The sequence below is a fragment of the Podarcis liolepis genome (assembly GCF_965112155.1).
Source record: "Podarcis liolepis genome assembly, chromosome: 10".
NCBI classification, from domain to species: Eukaryota; Metazoa; Chordata; class Lepidosauria; order Squamata; family Lacertidae; genus Podarcis; species Podarcis liolepis.
Genome location: NC_139562.1, coordinates 5,867,856 through 5,879,053, shown reverse-complemented (window position 1 = coordinate 5,879,053; position 11,198 = coordinate 5,867,856). Strand labels below are relative to the sequence as shown.

General features: G+C 47.4%; 1 long non-coding RNA gene across 1 annotated transcript; it reads right to left on the bottom strand.

Moving 5' to 3' along the window:
- Positions 1–10,000: 10,000 nt before the first annotated feature.
- LOC310687094 lies at positions 10,001–10,959 on the bottom strand. The gene is made up of 2 exons (XR_014516213.1): positions 10,203–10,959; positions 10,001–10,152 (listed from the first exon to the last, which is right to left on the bottom strand). It is a non-coding gene; the product is annotated as an uncharacterized lncRNA (long non-coding RNA).
- Positions 10,960–11,198: the final 239 nt, after the last annotated feature.

Genomic DNA, 11,198 nt, shown 5'->3' with positions numbered 1-11,198 from the left:
CAGAGCGGTACCTATTTATCTACTTGCACTTTGATATGCTTTCGAACTGCTAGGTTGGCAGGAGCTGGGACCAAACAACAGGAGCTCACCCCGTCGCGGGGATTCGAACCATCGACCTTCTGATCGGCAAGCCCTAGGCTTAACCCACAGCGCCACCCGCATCCCTATCCAAGATACCTGAGCCCTTATATCCCAGCCTGATCACTGAGATCATTCAGAGGAGTGTTCTTAGCTGCTCTCCTGTGTTACAGAGGCCTGACCGGCTTCAACAGGAAGTCGGGAATTTAGTCTTGCCAATCACAGAATTGGAGGGTTGGATCGCCAAGGGTCATCTAGTCCATCCCCCAACAATTCAGGAATAACAGCTAAAGAATCCCTGACAGGCGGCCACCAAACCTCTGCTTAAAATCTTCCAAAGAAGCCTGGTAATAACAAACATAAGCAACGCCTCTAACAAATATGCAAATTTGTTTTGCGTGTGTAATTGGATTGCAGAATCCTGTTTTGAATTTGCAGGGTGCTGATTTTTTAATTCCCTTCTCCTTACACAAAGTGCAGGATCTGCCCCTCGCTGGCCAACTGCGCTCATCTCCATGTGCTTCCCAGTTTGACACTCCGCTGTCTTGTTCCTTGCTTTGAAAAGTTCCAGATTTTCTGGAAAACCTGAATCTTGGAGACAGAATTCACCATGAAGGTTGAGGGCATTTGGTGCTCGACTTGCCTAATACTATACTGCGGCCGTTGCTTGCGGTGGGGGGCGCTCCTTGATACACAGTGCAGAAGGGTAAAAGCATCTTTCAGTGGGAGAGCCATCTGCTTTGCCTAAAACTCCAGAGAGTTGCTGCAAGTCGAGAGGAGACAATACTGAGCTAGATGTAGCCTGCAGGATCAGGCCAGTGGCCCAACTTGCCCAGCATCCTGTTCTTACAGCGGCCGACCAAATGCCTGTGTGGGAAACCCAGAAGCAGGATTCGAACACAAGAGCAACTCTCCCTTCCTGCCATTTCCAGCAACCGGTACAGTGGTCCCTTGGTTCTCAAATTTAATCTGCTCCAGAAGTCAGTTCCAAAACCAAAGCATTCCAAAACCAAGGCGCGCTTTCCCATAGAATGTAATGCAAAACAGATTAATCCTTTCCACACTTTTAAAAACAACCCCTAAAACAGCAATTTAAGATGAATTTTACTTTTTAACGAGACCATTGATCCATAAAATAAAAGCAGTGATGTACTGTACTTTAAAATAAATAATACAGTATTGAAAATGATAAAAATTAAAATTATTTTTTTCCCTTACCTGCACTGATGGTAGTCATTGTTTGGATGGGGGGCTTTTATCCATTTCCGCAGTCACACAATCAATCAATCAGTAGCTGAACTGGGTTCCACACAGTCACAAAAACAAATTAACCGAAAAGGCCTCAAAAACCAAAGCGCAAAATAAATAGCAAAACCAAAAGCACCAAATACAGTATTCAGAAAGGGACGCAGGTGGCGCTGTGGGTTAAACCACAGAGCCTAGGGCTTGCCGATCAGACGGTTGGCGGTTCGAATCCCCGCGACGGGGTGAGCTCCTGTTGCTCAGTCCCTGCTCCTGCCAACCTAGCAGTTCGAAAGCACATTAAAGTGCAAGTAGATAAATAGGTACCACTCCGGCGGGAAGGTAAACGGCGTTTCTGTGCGCTGCTCTGGTTTGCCAGAAGTGGCTTAGTCATGCTGGCCACATGACCTGGAAGCTGTACGCCGGCTTCCTTGGCCAATAAAGCGAGATGAGCGCCGCAACCCCAGAGTTGGCCACGACTGGACCTAATGGTCAGGGGTCCCTTTACCTTTACCTTTTTACAGTATTCAGAAGCATTGTCACCTGCAACCATGGAAGCAGAACATAACCCTCCTGGCTAGCAGACCTCAAGAGCAACTCTGCCTTCCTGTGGTTTGCAGCAGCTGGGATTCAAAAGTATTGCTGCCTAGTGTAGGCAGAGCACAGCCATTGATAACAATTACTGTATTTTTCGTTCTATAAGACGCACCAGACCACAAGACACACCTAGTTTTTGGAGGAGGAAAACAAGAAAAAAATATATTCTGAATCCCAGAAGCCAGAACAGCAAGAGGGATCGTTGTGCAGTGAATGCAGCAATCCCTCTTGCTGTTCTGGCTTCTGGGATAGCTGCGCAGCCTGCATTCGCTCCATAAGACGCACACACATTTCACCTTTTTAGGAGGGAAAAGATGAGTCTTATAGAGCAAAAAACACGGTACTGTATTTCTCTTTTAAATCCATCCAAGTTGCTGGCCATTGCTGCCACCTTGTGGGAGGGAGTTCCGCAGTTTAACTATGCGCTGTGCCGAGATCTGTCCCAAAGAGTCTGCTTCACTGGCTGTCCACAAGTTCCGATGTCAAGAGAGAGGGAGGAAAACTTTCCTCTATCCTTTTTCTCTGCCTTATTTTTTACATACTTCCATCATGTTGCCTCTTGCTCTCCTTTCCTCTAAACTAATAATCACCCAATGTTGTTCTATCCCCTTGATCACTTTGCTTGCCCTTTAACCCCATGGCTGTGGAGCAATCGATCAGTGCATGTGGCTATGAACCAGAAGGTTGGTGGTTCAAGCCCACTGAAGGATGGCTGTGGGTGGGATTCCTGCATTTCAGGGGGTTGGACTAGATGACCCTTGGGGATCCCTTCCAGTTCTACAATCCTTTTCCAACTCTACAATAGCCTCTTCGAGGTGAGGCGACCAGAAATTTACACAGTATTCCAAACTACAACTAATCCACAATGCGGCAGTTAGACTGGTGACTGGGAGCGGCTGCTGAGACCATATAACACCAGACTTACATTGGCTCCCAGTACATTTCCGAACACAATTCAAAGTGTTGGTGCTGACCTTTAAAGCCCTAAACGGCCTTGGCCTGGTATACCTGAAGGAGCGTCTCCACCCCCATCGTTCTACCCGGACACTGAGGTCCAGCTCCGAGGGCCTTCTGGCAGTTCCCTCCCTGCGAGAAGCCAAGTTACAGGGAACCAGGCAGAGGGCCTTCTCGGTGGTGGCACCTGCCCTGTGGAACGCCCTCCCACCAGATGTCAAAGAGAAAAACAACTACCAGACTTTTAGAAGACATCTGAAGGCAGCCCTGTTCAGGGAAGCTTTCAATGTTTAATAGACTATTGTATTTTAATATTCTGTTGGAAGCCGCCCAGAGTGGCTGGGGAAACCCAGCCAGATGGGCGGGGTATAAATAATATTGTTGTTGTTGTTGTTATTGGTTAGACTTGGTGTAAGGCAGCTTTTAATGTCCTGTAGGACGTGGGTGGCGCTGTGGTTTAAACCACTGAGCTTAGGGCTTGCCGATCAGAAGGTCGGCGGTTTGAATCCCTGCGACGGGGTGAGCTCCCATTGCTCGGTCCCTGCTCCTGCCAACCTAGCAGTTCCAAAGCACGTCAAAGTACAAGTAGATAAATAGGTATCGCTCCGGCGGGAAGGTAAACGGCGTTTCCGTGTGCTGCTCTGGTTCGCCAGAAGCGGCTCAGTCATGCTGGCCACATGACCTGGAAGCTGTACGCCGGCTCCCTCGGCCAATAAAGCAAGATGAGCGCCGCAACCCCAGAGTCGGCCACGACTGGACCTAATGGTCAGGGGTCCTTTTACCATTACCTTTAGGAGAGGTATATCAGCTATATAAAAGCAGGACAGAATGGAAATCTATCCTCTTTTTTATTGTAGTTTAAATCGGTGTCTAAAACAGTCTGCTGGCCTCCAGATGTTTTGCACTGCAACTCCCATCTGCCTCTGGAGGGCACCAGGTTGGGGAGTGCTGGCCTGATCTGTTGGCCGGGAACGGAGAGTGCGAGCCTTTCCCGGAAAAGCCATCTGGACTTGAGGTGGGTGGGGGACTTTGCTGGTCTGCTATCTGAAGGGGTCCCTGCCATAGCTGGCCTGGCTGCATGTTGGTAGATAGTTTGTTGGGAGGGGCGTAGTGTGGGGGTTTTGCACAGTTGTCAAGGAAAAACAGCTGTTTGGTTTCCAGACCTCAGCCGGTTTCATAAGACGCCGCTGCTGACGTTGCAAGGTTTTATCAGTCCTCTCCAACATCTGCTGAGGAACGCTCCCCGTCATTTGTTGATTCCCTGGGAAGTACCAGACGCTCAGCGCTGAATGCTGGCAAAAGAAAAATGCAGGCTAGGGAAGGATCCAGTAGCTGAGGGGTTGATGTGTTTATTTCTGTGCATGTGGACCCCAGACTCATTTTATGTCATGGGTAGGCAAACTAAGGTCCGGGGGCCAGATCCGGCTCAAGCGCCTTCTAAATCCGGCCCCCGGACGGTCCGGGAATCGGTGTGTTTTTACATGAGTAGAATGTGTCCTTTTATTTCAAATGCATCTCTGGGTTATTTGTGGGGCATAGGAATTCATTCATATCTTTTTTCTTCAAAATATAGTCCGGCCCCCGACAAGGTCTGGGGAACGGTGGACCGGCCCCCTGCTGGAAAAAATTGCTGGCCCCTGTTTTATGTACCGTAGTCCCCGAGGCCTCCTAAATCTGCTGAATTGTTTTATCTCATCGGTGCTTCTTCCCGTTCACCTCCAACTCATTCCACGCTTTTAAGTGGCTGGCCGCCCCATTTGGTTCCAGACCAATTTGAAGGGGTAGCTTTTTATTAGATAAAAGATAAATAAGCGCCCCCAGTTTTCCCTTAGTTTTATGGCTTGTAGAAAACAAGTTTCTCCCCATCCCCAGCTGAACAAATCTGTAGATTTCTGCCGTGGCTGTGTTTGAACACACTAAAGCCAGAAAGGAATTGTTCCTTAACAGTACAGTGGTACCTTGGTTCCCAAACGTAATCCGTTCCAAAACCAAAGCGTTCCAAAACCAAGAGGTGCTTTCCCATAGAAAGTAATGCAAAACGGATTAATCCGTTCCAGACTTTTAAAAACAACCTCTAAAACGGCAATGTAACATGAATTTTTACTATCTAACGAGACCATTGATCCATAAAATAAAAGCAATAATCAATGTACTGTGTAATAAAATAAATAAGACAGTATTGCAGATGACAAAAATAAAATAATTTTTTTTTTCTTACCTGCACTGATGATAGTCATTGTTTGGACAGTGGGCTTTTATCCATTTCCACAGTCACACAATCAATAAATCAGTAGCTGAACTGGGTTCCACACAGTCACAAAAACAAATTAACCGAAAAAGCCTCAGAAACACAAAATAAATAGCAAAAACAAAAGTGCCAAACATAATCCGTTCCAGAAGTCTGACTGGTGCAGGTGCAGGAAACAATAGCCGACAACCGCTTTGGACGTTCGGCTTCCGAAAAATGTTCAAAAACTGGAACACTTACTGCCGGGTTTTCGTTTGAGAACAAAGGCGTTTGAGTACCAAAGCATTTGAGAACCAAGGTACCACTGTAGTTGAGTTGGACTACGAAAAGGAAAACAAAACTCTGTGCATGCTCATTTAAGAGTAACCCCACTAAACTCGGAGGGCCTTGCTTCCAAGAAGACCTGCATAGGCTTGGGAATTCCAATCTGGCATAGCAATAGTGAAAACTGAAGTATAGTGGTCTTCATTCTAGATTAGTGAATCCAGAATGTTTGTGTTTTGGGCTCCACCTTCCCTTGGGGAAGGGCCTTACCTCAGTGACCGGACACGTGCTTTTCCTGCAGAAGGGCCTGGGTTCAACCCATAGCTGTCAACTTTCAGATTTGAAAATAAGGGATCAGCAGCCTCACCTGTCCCGGGGACAGTCTCCAGGATATCTAACAATCCGGGATAGCAGCAGGAAGCAGCGGGAAACGGCGCTGGAATAAGGGGATTTCCTGCAAAAAAAGGGAAGGTTGACAGCTATGGTTCAACCGTCCGCCTCTCCAGGTAGGTATCATGGGCTGGTTGGACGCAGAGGAATGGTGGAACCAGCTGGGGAAAGCACCAAGTGAAGAAGGCTCAGAGCCTGGGGAGTGGTGGTGGGACGACCATAAGTGGTCAGAGAAGGAGAAGACTGGGAAGAGGTAACAGGGCTTAGTGAGCGAGGGGAGTCTGTGGCAGAAAGAAGTCCGGAATTAGAGACAGAAGCTGAAGCGGGAGAGGGGAAACTGGGAAACGGTGGGGTAGCAGAAAAAGAAAAGGCAGCTGTCAGATAAGGAGGTATCAGAGAGATTAAAAGGGGTGACAGAACGGGGGTGGCGTGGGCTCCCATTAGGGAAACTGAGGCAGCCACCCTTAGGCAGCTAGTTTGGAGTTGGTGGCAAATTGGGAACTATTTAATAGGTTCTGTTTTTTCTACACAGTAATGTTGACATCAAGGCTGACATTTTTTTTTCCTTTTTAAATTCATCACTTTCAGTTCCCTAAGAAGACATGCCTGCCATTAATGCCCTTTTCCTTTAGACACTGTTACAAAAGTCTTATTTTTATTGTAGTTTTAATATTTTGTTGGAAGCCGCCCAGAGTGGCTGGGGAAATCCAGCCAGATGGGTGGGGTATAAATAATAAATTATTATTATTATTATTATTATTACTATTAGCTTATCCTTTAATATATTTCTAATCAGCTGTGATATTTGGGGGCATTGTTGGCAGAAACACAAATTGGAGGGAAAGGGGTGCGAAGAGAGAGATTTCAAGTCCTGAATGGGCGAAAGGGGGTTGGATGGGATCTGCGCTCATTATCTGCCACCATTTGGTATTTCCTCACAGTCGTCCCACTTGGCTTGGAGACTCAGCTGGCAGGAGGGAGACTCAACACTCTTCACAATATGTTAATTGTCACACTTCCCAATTACGCTCATAGAAATGTGCAAATATGAAGCGAGCTCCCTGGCTTGTGTTGAGCTCCTGGTGCGCCTCTTCGCTCTGGGCCCGTTTCCCATCTTTGCCCAAAGGAGACATCATAGGGCCTTTCCCCTGTTACGACAGGTACCATCACGGGACCCGGGGCCAAGCGTGCTTCTGCACTCGGCATTTGCAGTGGAAGAGCCACGCCACGTTCACACACTGTTTACGGGGCAGCCGCACGACACTGGCCTGGTCCACTCATAATAGATTGCTTAACAAACCACAAGTTTGCCCACAGATGATTACACAAGCCATGGGTTGCTTCTCCAAAGTTTGGTGTGTTTTCCAGTTTGGTGAGCGTTTGGGGTTGGGTGGTCAAACAAACCATGGTTAAGTAAAGACTGAGCCACTGTTAAGGCAAGCCAAGGTTCTTAAACCAGCAATAAGCCATGGCTTTGGGCCATGAAACAAACCATAATTAAGCTACTGTGCTACTTTCTCGTTTTAGTTGCATGTTTTTTTAATCAGTCATTTTCTTCGAAGGTTGATTGCCAAAGAATTGATGCTTTTGAATTCTGGTGCTGGAGGAGACTCTTGAGAGTCCCATGGACTGCAAGAAGATCCAACCTCTCCATTCTGAAGGAAATCAGCCCTGAGTGCTCACTGGAAGGACAGATCGTGAAGCTGAGGCTCCAAGACTTTGGCCACCTCATGAGAAGAGAAGACTCCCTGGAAAAGACCCTGATGTTGGGAAAGATGGAGGGCACAAGGAGAAGGGGACAACAGAGGACGAGATGGTGGGACAGTGTTCTCGAAGCTACCAGCATGAGTGTGACCAAACTGCGGGAGGCAGTGGAAGACGGGAGTGCCTGGTGTGCTCTGGTCCAGGGGGTCACAAAGAGTCGGACACAACTAAACAACTAAACAACAACAACTTAAATGAAGAAAGTGGTTTTGCAGAAATGACATTAGAATGATGGAAATGAATGACTGAGAAATGGTGTGTGCATAGATGAACGATCTCTTCCTGGCTCCTGGGGCCTAAATCATGACTTCCAGTATGGCTAGAACATTGTTAGCTATAACCACTTTTTAGGTGTATACAAATATCTGAAGGGCTGTCACATGGAAGATGGAGCAAGCTTGTTTTCTGCCACTCCAGAGGGTAGGACCCGAACCAAATTACAAAGAAAGGAGATTCTAAATAAAAGTTAGGAAGAACTTTCTGAAGGCAAGAGTTGTTTGACAGTGGAATGAATGCCCTCAGAAGGTAGTGGGCTCTCCTTTGTTGGAGGTATTTAAGCAGAGGTAGGATGGCCACCTCTCAGCTGTGAATTCTGCGTTGAATGGGGTTGGACTAGATGGCCCTTGGTGTCCTTTACAATTCTGTGGTTCTAAGACCGGCAACATTAAATGCCCGACTTCTGGTTTCAACAGCCGTCAATAATGTTACCGGGATAACAATAAACTAAAACCAGGTTGAAACTTACAGTAAGTATATGGGTCAGCTTGCCCAAACAAAAGGAACACCAAAGATGTCAATAGGCTGGGAGTTCCGAAGTTTAGGTAAAGGTAAAGGGACCCCTGACCATTAGGTCCAGTTGTGACTGACTCTGGGGTTGTGGTGCTCATCTCGCTTTATTGGCCGAGGGAGCCGGCGTACAGCTTCCGGGTCATGTGGCCAGCATGGCTGAGCCGCTTCTGGCGAACCAGAGCAGCGCACGGAAACGCTGTTTACCTTCCCGCTGGAGCGGTACCTATTTATCTACTTGCACTTTGACGTGCTTTCGAACTGCTAGGTTGGCAGGAGCAGGGATCAAGCAACGGGAACTCACCCTGTCGTGGGGATTCGAACCACTGACCTTCTGATCGGCAAGTCCTACGCTCTGTGGTTTAACCCACAGCGCCACCCACGTCCCTTACTTCTGAGTAGATACGTCTAAAACTGCACTGTAAACCTCACCTCTGCCGCAAAATCACTAGCCAAGCCACTCTATCTCTCGCACATGCGCCTGGCCACAAAGGATTAACAAAGGTGGGTGTGGTCAGCTGCACAAGTAAAGAATAGAATATATATTTGATTATGCGGACCTGCAGTTCTGAAATCTAGTACTGTATACTTTGTTTAATGTACTGTCTGTGACACTGGTTTGCTGCCTTGAGTACATACTTGCTTTGAATAGCAAGCAAAAAATGCTGCAAGGAGACGCACAAACAAACTTAGAATCATAGAATCCTAGAGTTGGAAGAGACCACAAGGGCCATCGAGTCCAACCCCCTGCCAAGCAGGAAACACCATCAGAGCACTCCTGACATATGGTTGTCAAGCCTCTGCTTAAAGACCTCCAAAGTAGGAGACTCCACCACACTCCTGGGCAGCAAATTCCACTGTCAAACAGCTCTTACTGTCAGGAAGTTCTTCCTAATGTTTAGGTGGAATCTTCTTTCTTGTAGTTTGGATCCATTGCTCCGTGTCCGCTTCTCTGGAGCAGCAGAAAACAACCTTTCTCCCTCCTCTATGTGACATCCTTTTATATATTTGAACATGGCTATCATATCACCCCTTAACCTCCTCTTCTCCAGGCTAAACATGCCCAGCTCCCTTAGCCGTTCCTCATAAGGCATTGTTTCCAGGCCTTTGACCATTTTGGTTGCCCTCCTCTGGACACGTTCTGTGACTTCAGTGGCGAGGCTGCCTTAAGAAGGCTGCCCACGTTGGCCAGGGAACAGGGAGCGGCACTGGATCTCGTGATGATAAAAGAGCCACACATCCCAAAGCGTCCTGGATTAGGGATGTTGCTCAGGGGCACGGGGGTGAGTCACAAGAGAAAACAAAGCAAGGACACCCATTCCCATGAAGAGGAGAGAGAGAGGCACATGCTCCACCGGAAAGGCCACCAAAACAACCTCTTTGTAGCCGCATCCTGCTGCTGTTCCCCTGGAGGGCATTTTCCATGTCATCACTGGTTGCCACACTTCCTTGCAGCTGACTCAAGCAGATTCTAGGTCACACAAGACATTTCTCTTCAGTGCCGGTGAAAAACACCTGCTTCCATTCCTTTAGGACTCCTGGAAGCTGTCCAGGCACCGACTGTTGTTGTAAACAAAAACTGCCCTTTTCCCTTATGGGGTATCCAAGAGCCCATATAGAGTCCTTACATAGGTTCCCTATTGGTAGGAGAGAATAACAGAGGCCAGCCAGAGAATATTGAGAAGCAAAGCAGCCAGTAAGCATGATCTTTATTGATCTGTTGCAACAGGGTGCTCCCCTCACCCGCAGGTGAGAGGAGGGACCCAGAAAAATGGCATGCAAGGCCTTATAAAGACTTTTGAAATTGCCACCCTGTAGATCAAGACCACCTCCAGTAATATCATACATACATCACAGAAGGGGTGTAACCTTATACCACCCCTCAGATACATCACACCTACATCACAGAAAAGGCGGTCTAAAACAGAAATTTGAATGTTGTTTTTCTCCTGTCCTTGTTTATCTCCTGTCTGGCAGGTTACTTGATTGGATTGCCTGGGGAGCCCGGCCAGTCTTTTGTAGTGATAAATACTTAGTTCCTGGGCCAGGTCACAGGCTCACACCCTATTCAAACACAGACATACCCTTAAGACAGGATTCGTGAAGGGAAAGACAATGGGGAGGCTTTTCCACTTTGACCTTGCAGAGAAAACATTGCTCAGTTTAGGAATCAAAATGGCTTCAGGTCAGCCTTTCTGTGCTGATCTATTGTAGCCTTATGAGGCTTTGCCCTCGGGTGGGAAAAATATTGCACCTGGGAAAGGGAAGTGGGAGTCAACAGACACTCAAGGAATAGTTTCGGAGAAAAGGCTTTTATTTCTACCATCCATGAACTGGTAGAAGGAGCAAGTGTGATAAGTCACAAAAAGCATGCACGAGTTCACAATCATGTGCACAAGCATATATACCCCTTTCTAGTTCCCTCCCCCTTTCTCCTCCCTCAGGAGTCCTGCCCCATGTTGAGGTTCCTCTGAGCATGTACAGAAAGCTGTCTTGGGACTATTGTGGACTCTTGGCAGGAAAGGGGGTGAGGGGGTTTCAGTGTGTTCCAGTTGTTTCATTCTTGTGCTTTGGCATGGTTCCCGGAGAGAAAGCAAGTTGCAAGGTGGTTCTGAGAAAGGCCTGAGAAGACAATGGGCTCTGTTCTCTACCTTGTTGCCATCTTTTTAGTTATAGCAAGCGGAATGTTTCTGATGCTTAGCTGCTGAGAAAATGATTTTGAAAAGCTTTGAGAAGCTTTGAGCCTGCTTGGGGGGGGGTTGACTTCGGGCCTAGGTGAGGTCACCTGTCCTCACCTTCCTTCACTATGTAAGTGCGTTTATGAACATTACCATATATCTAAGACCTCAAAATTCCTATCACACTGTGTACACAC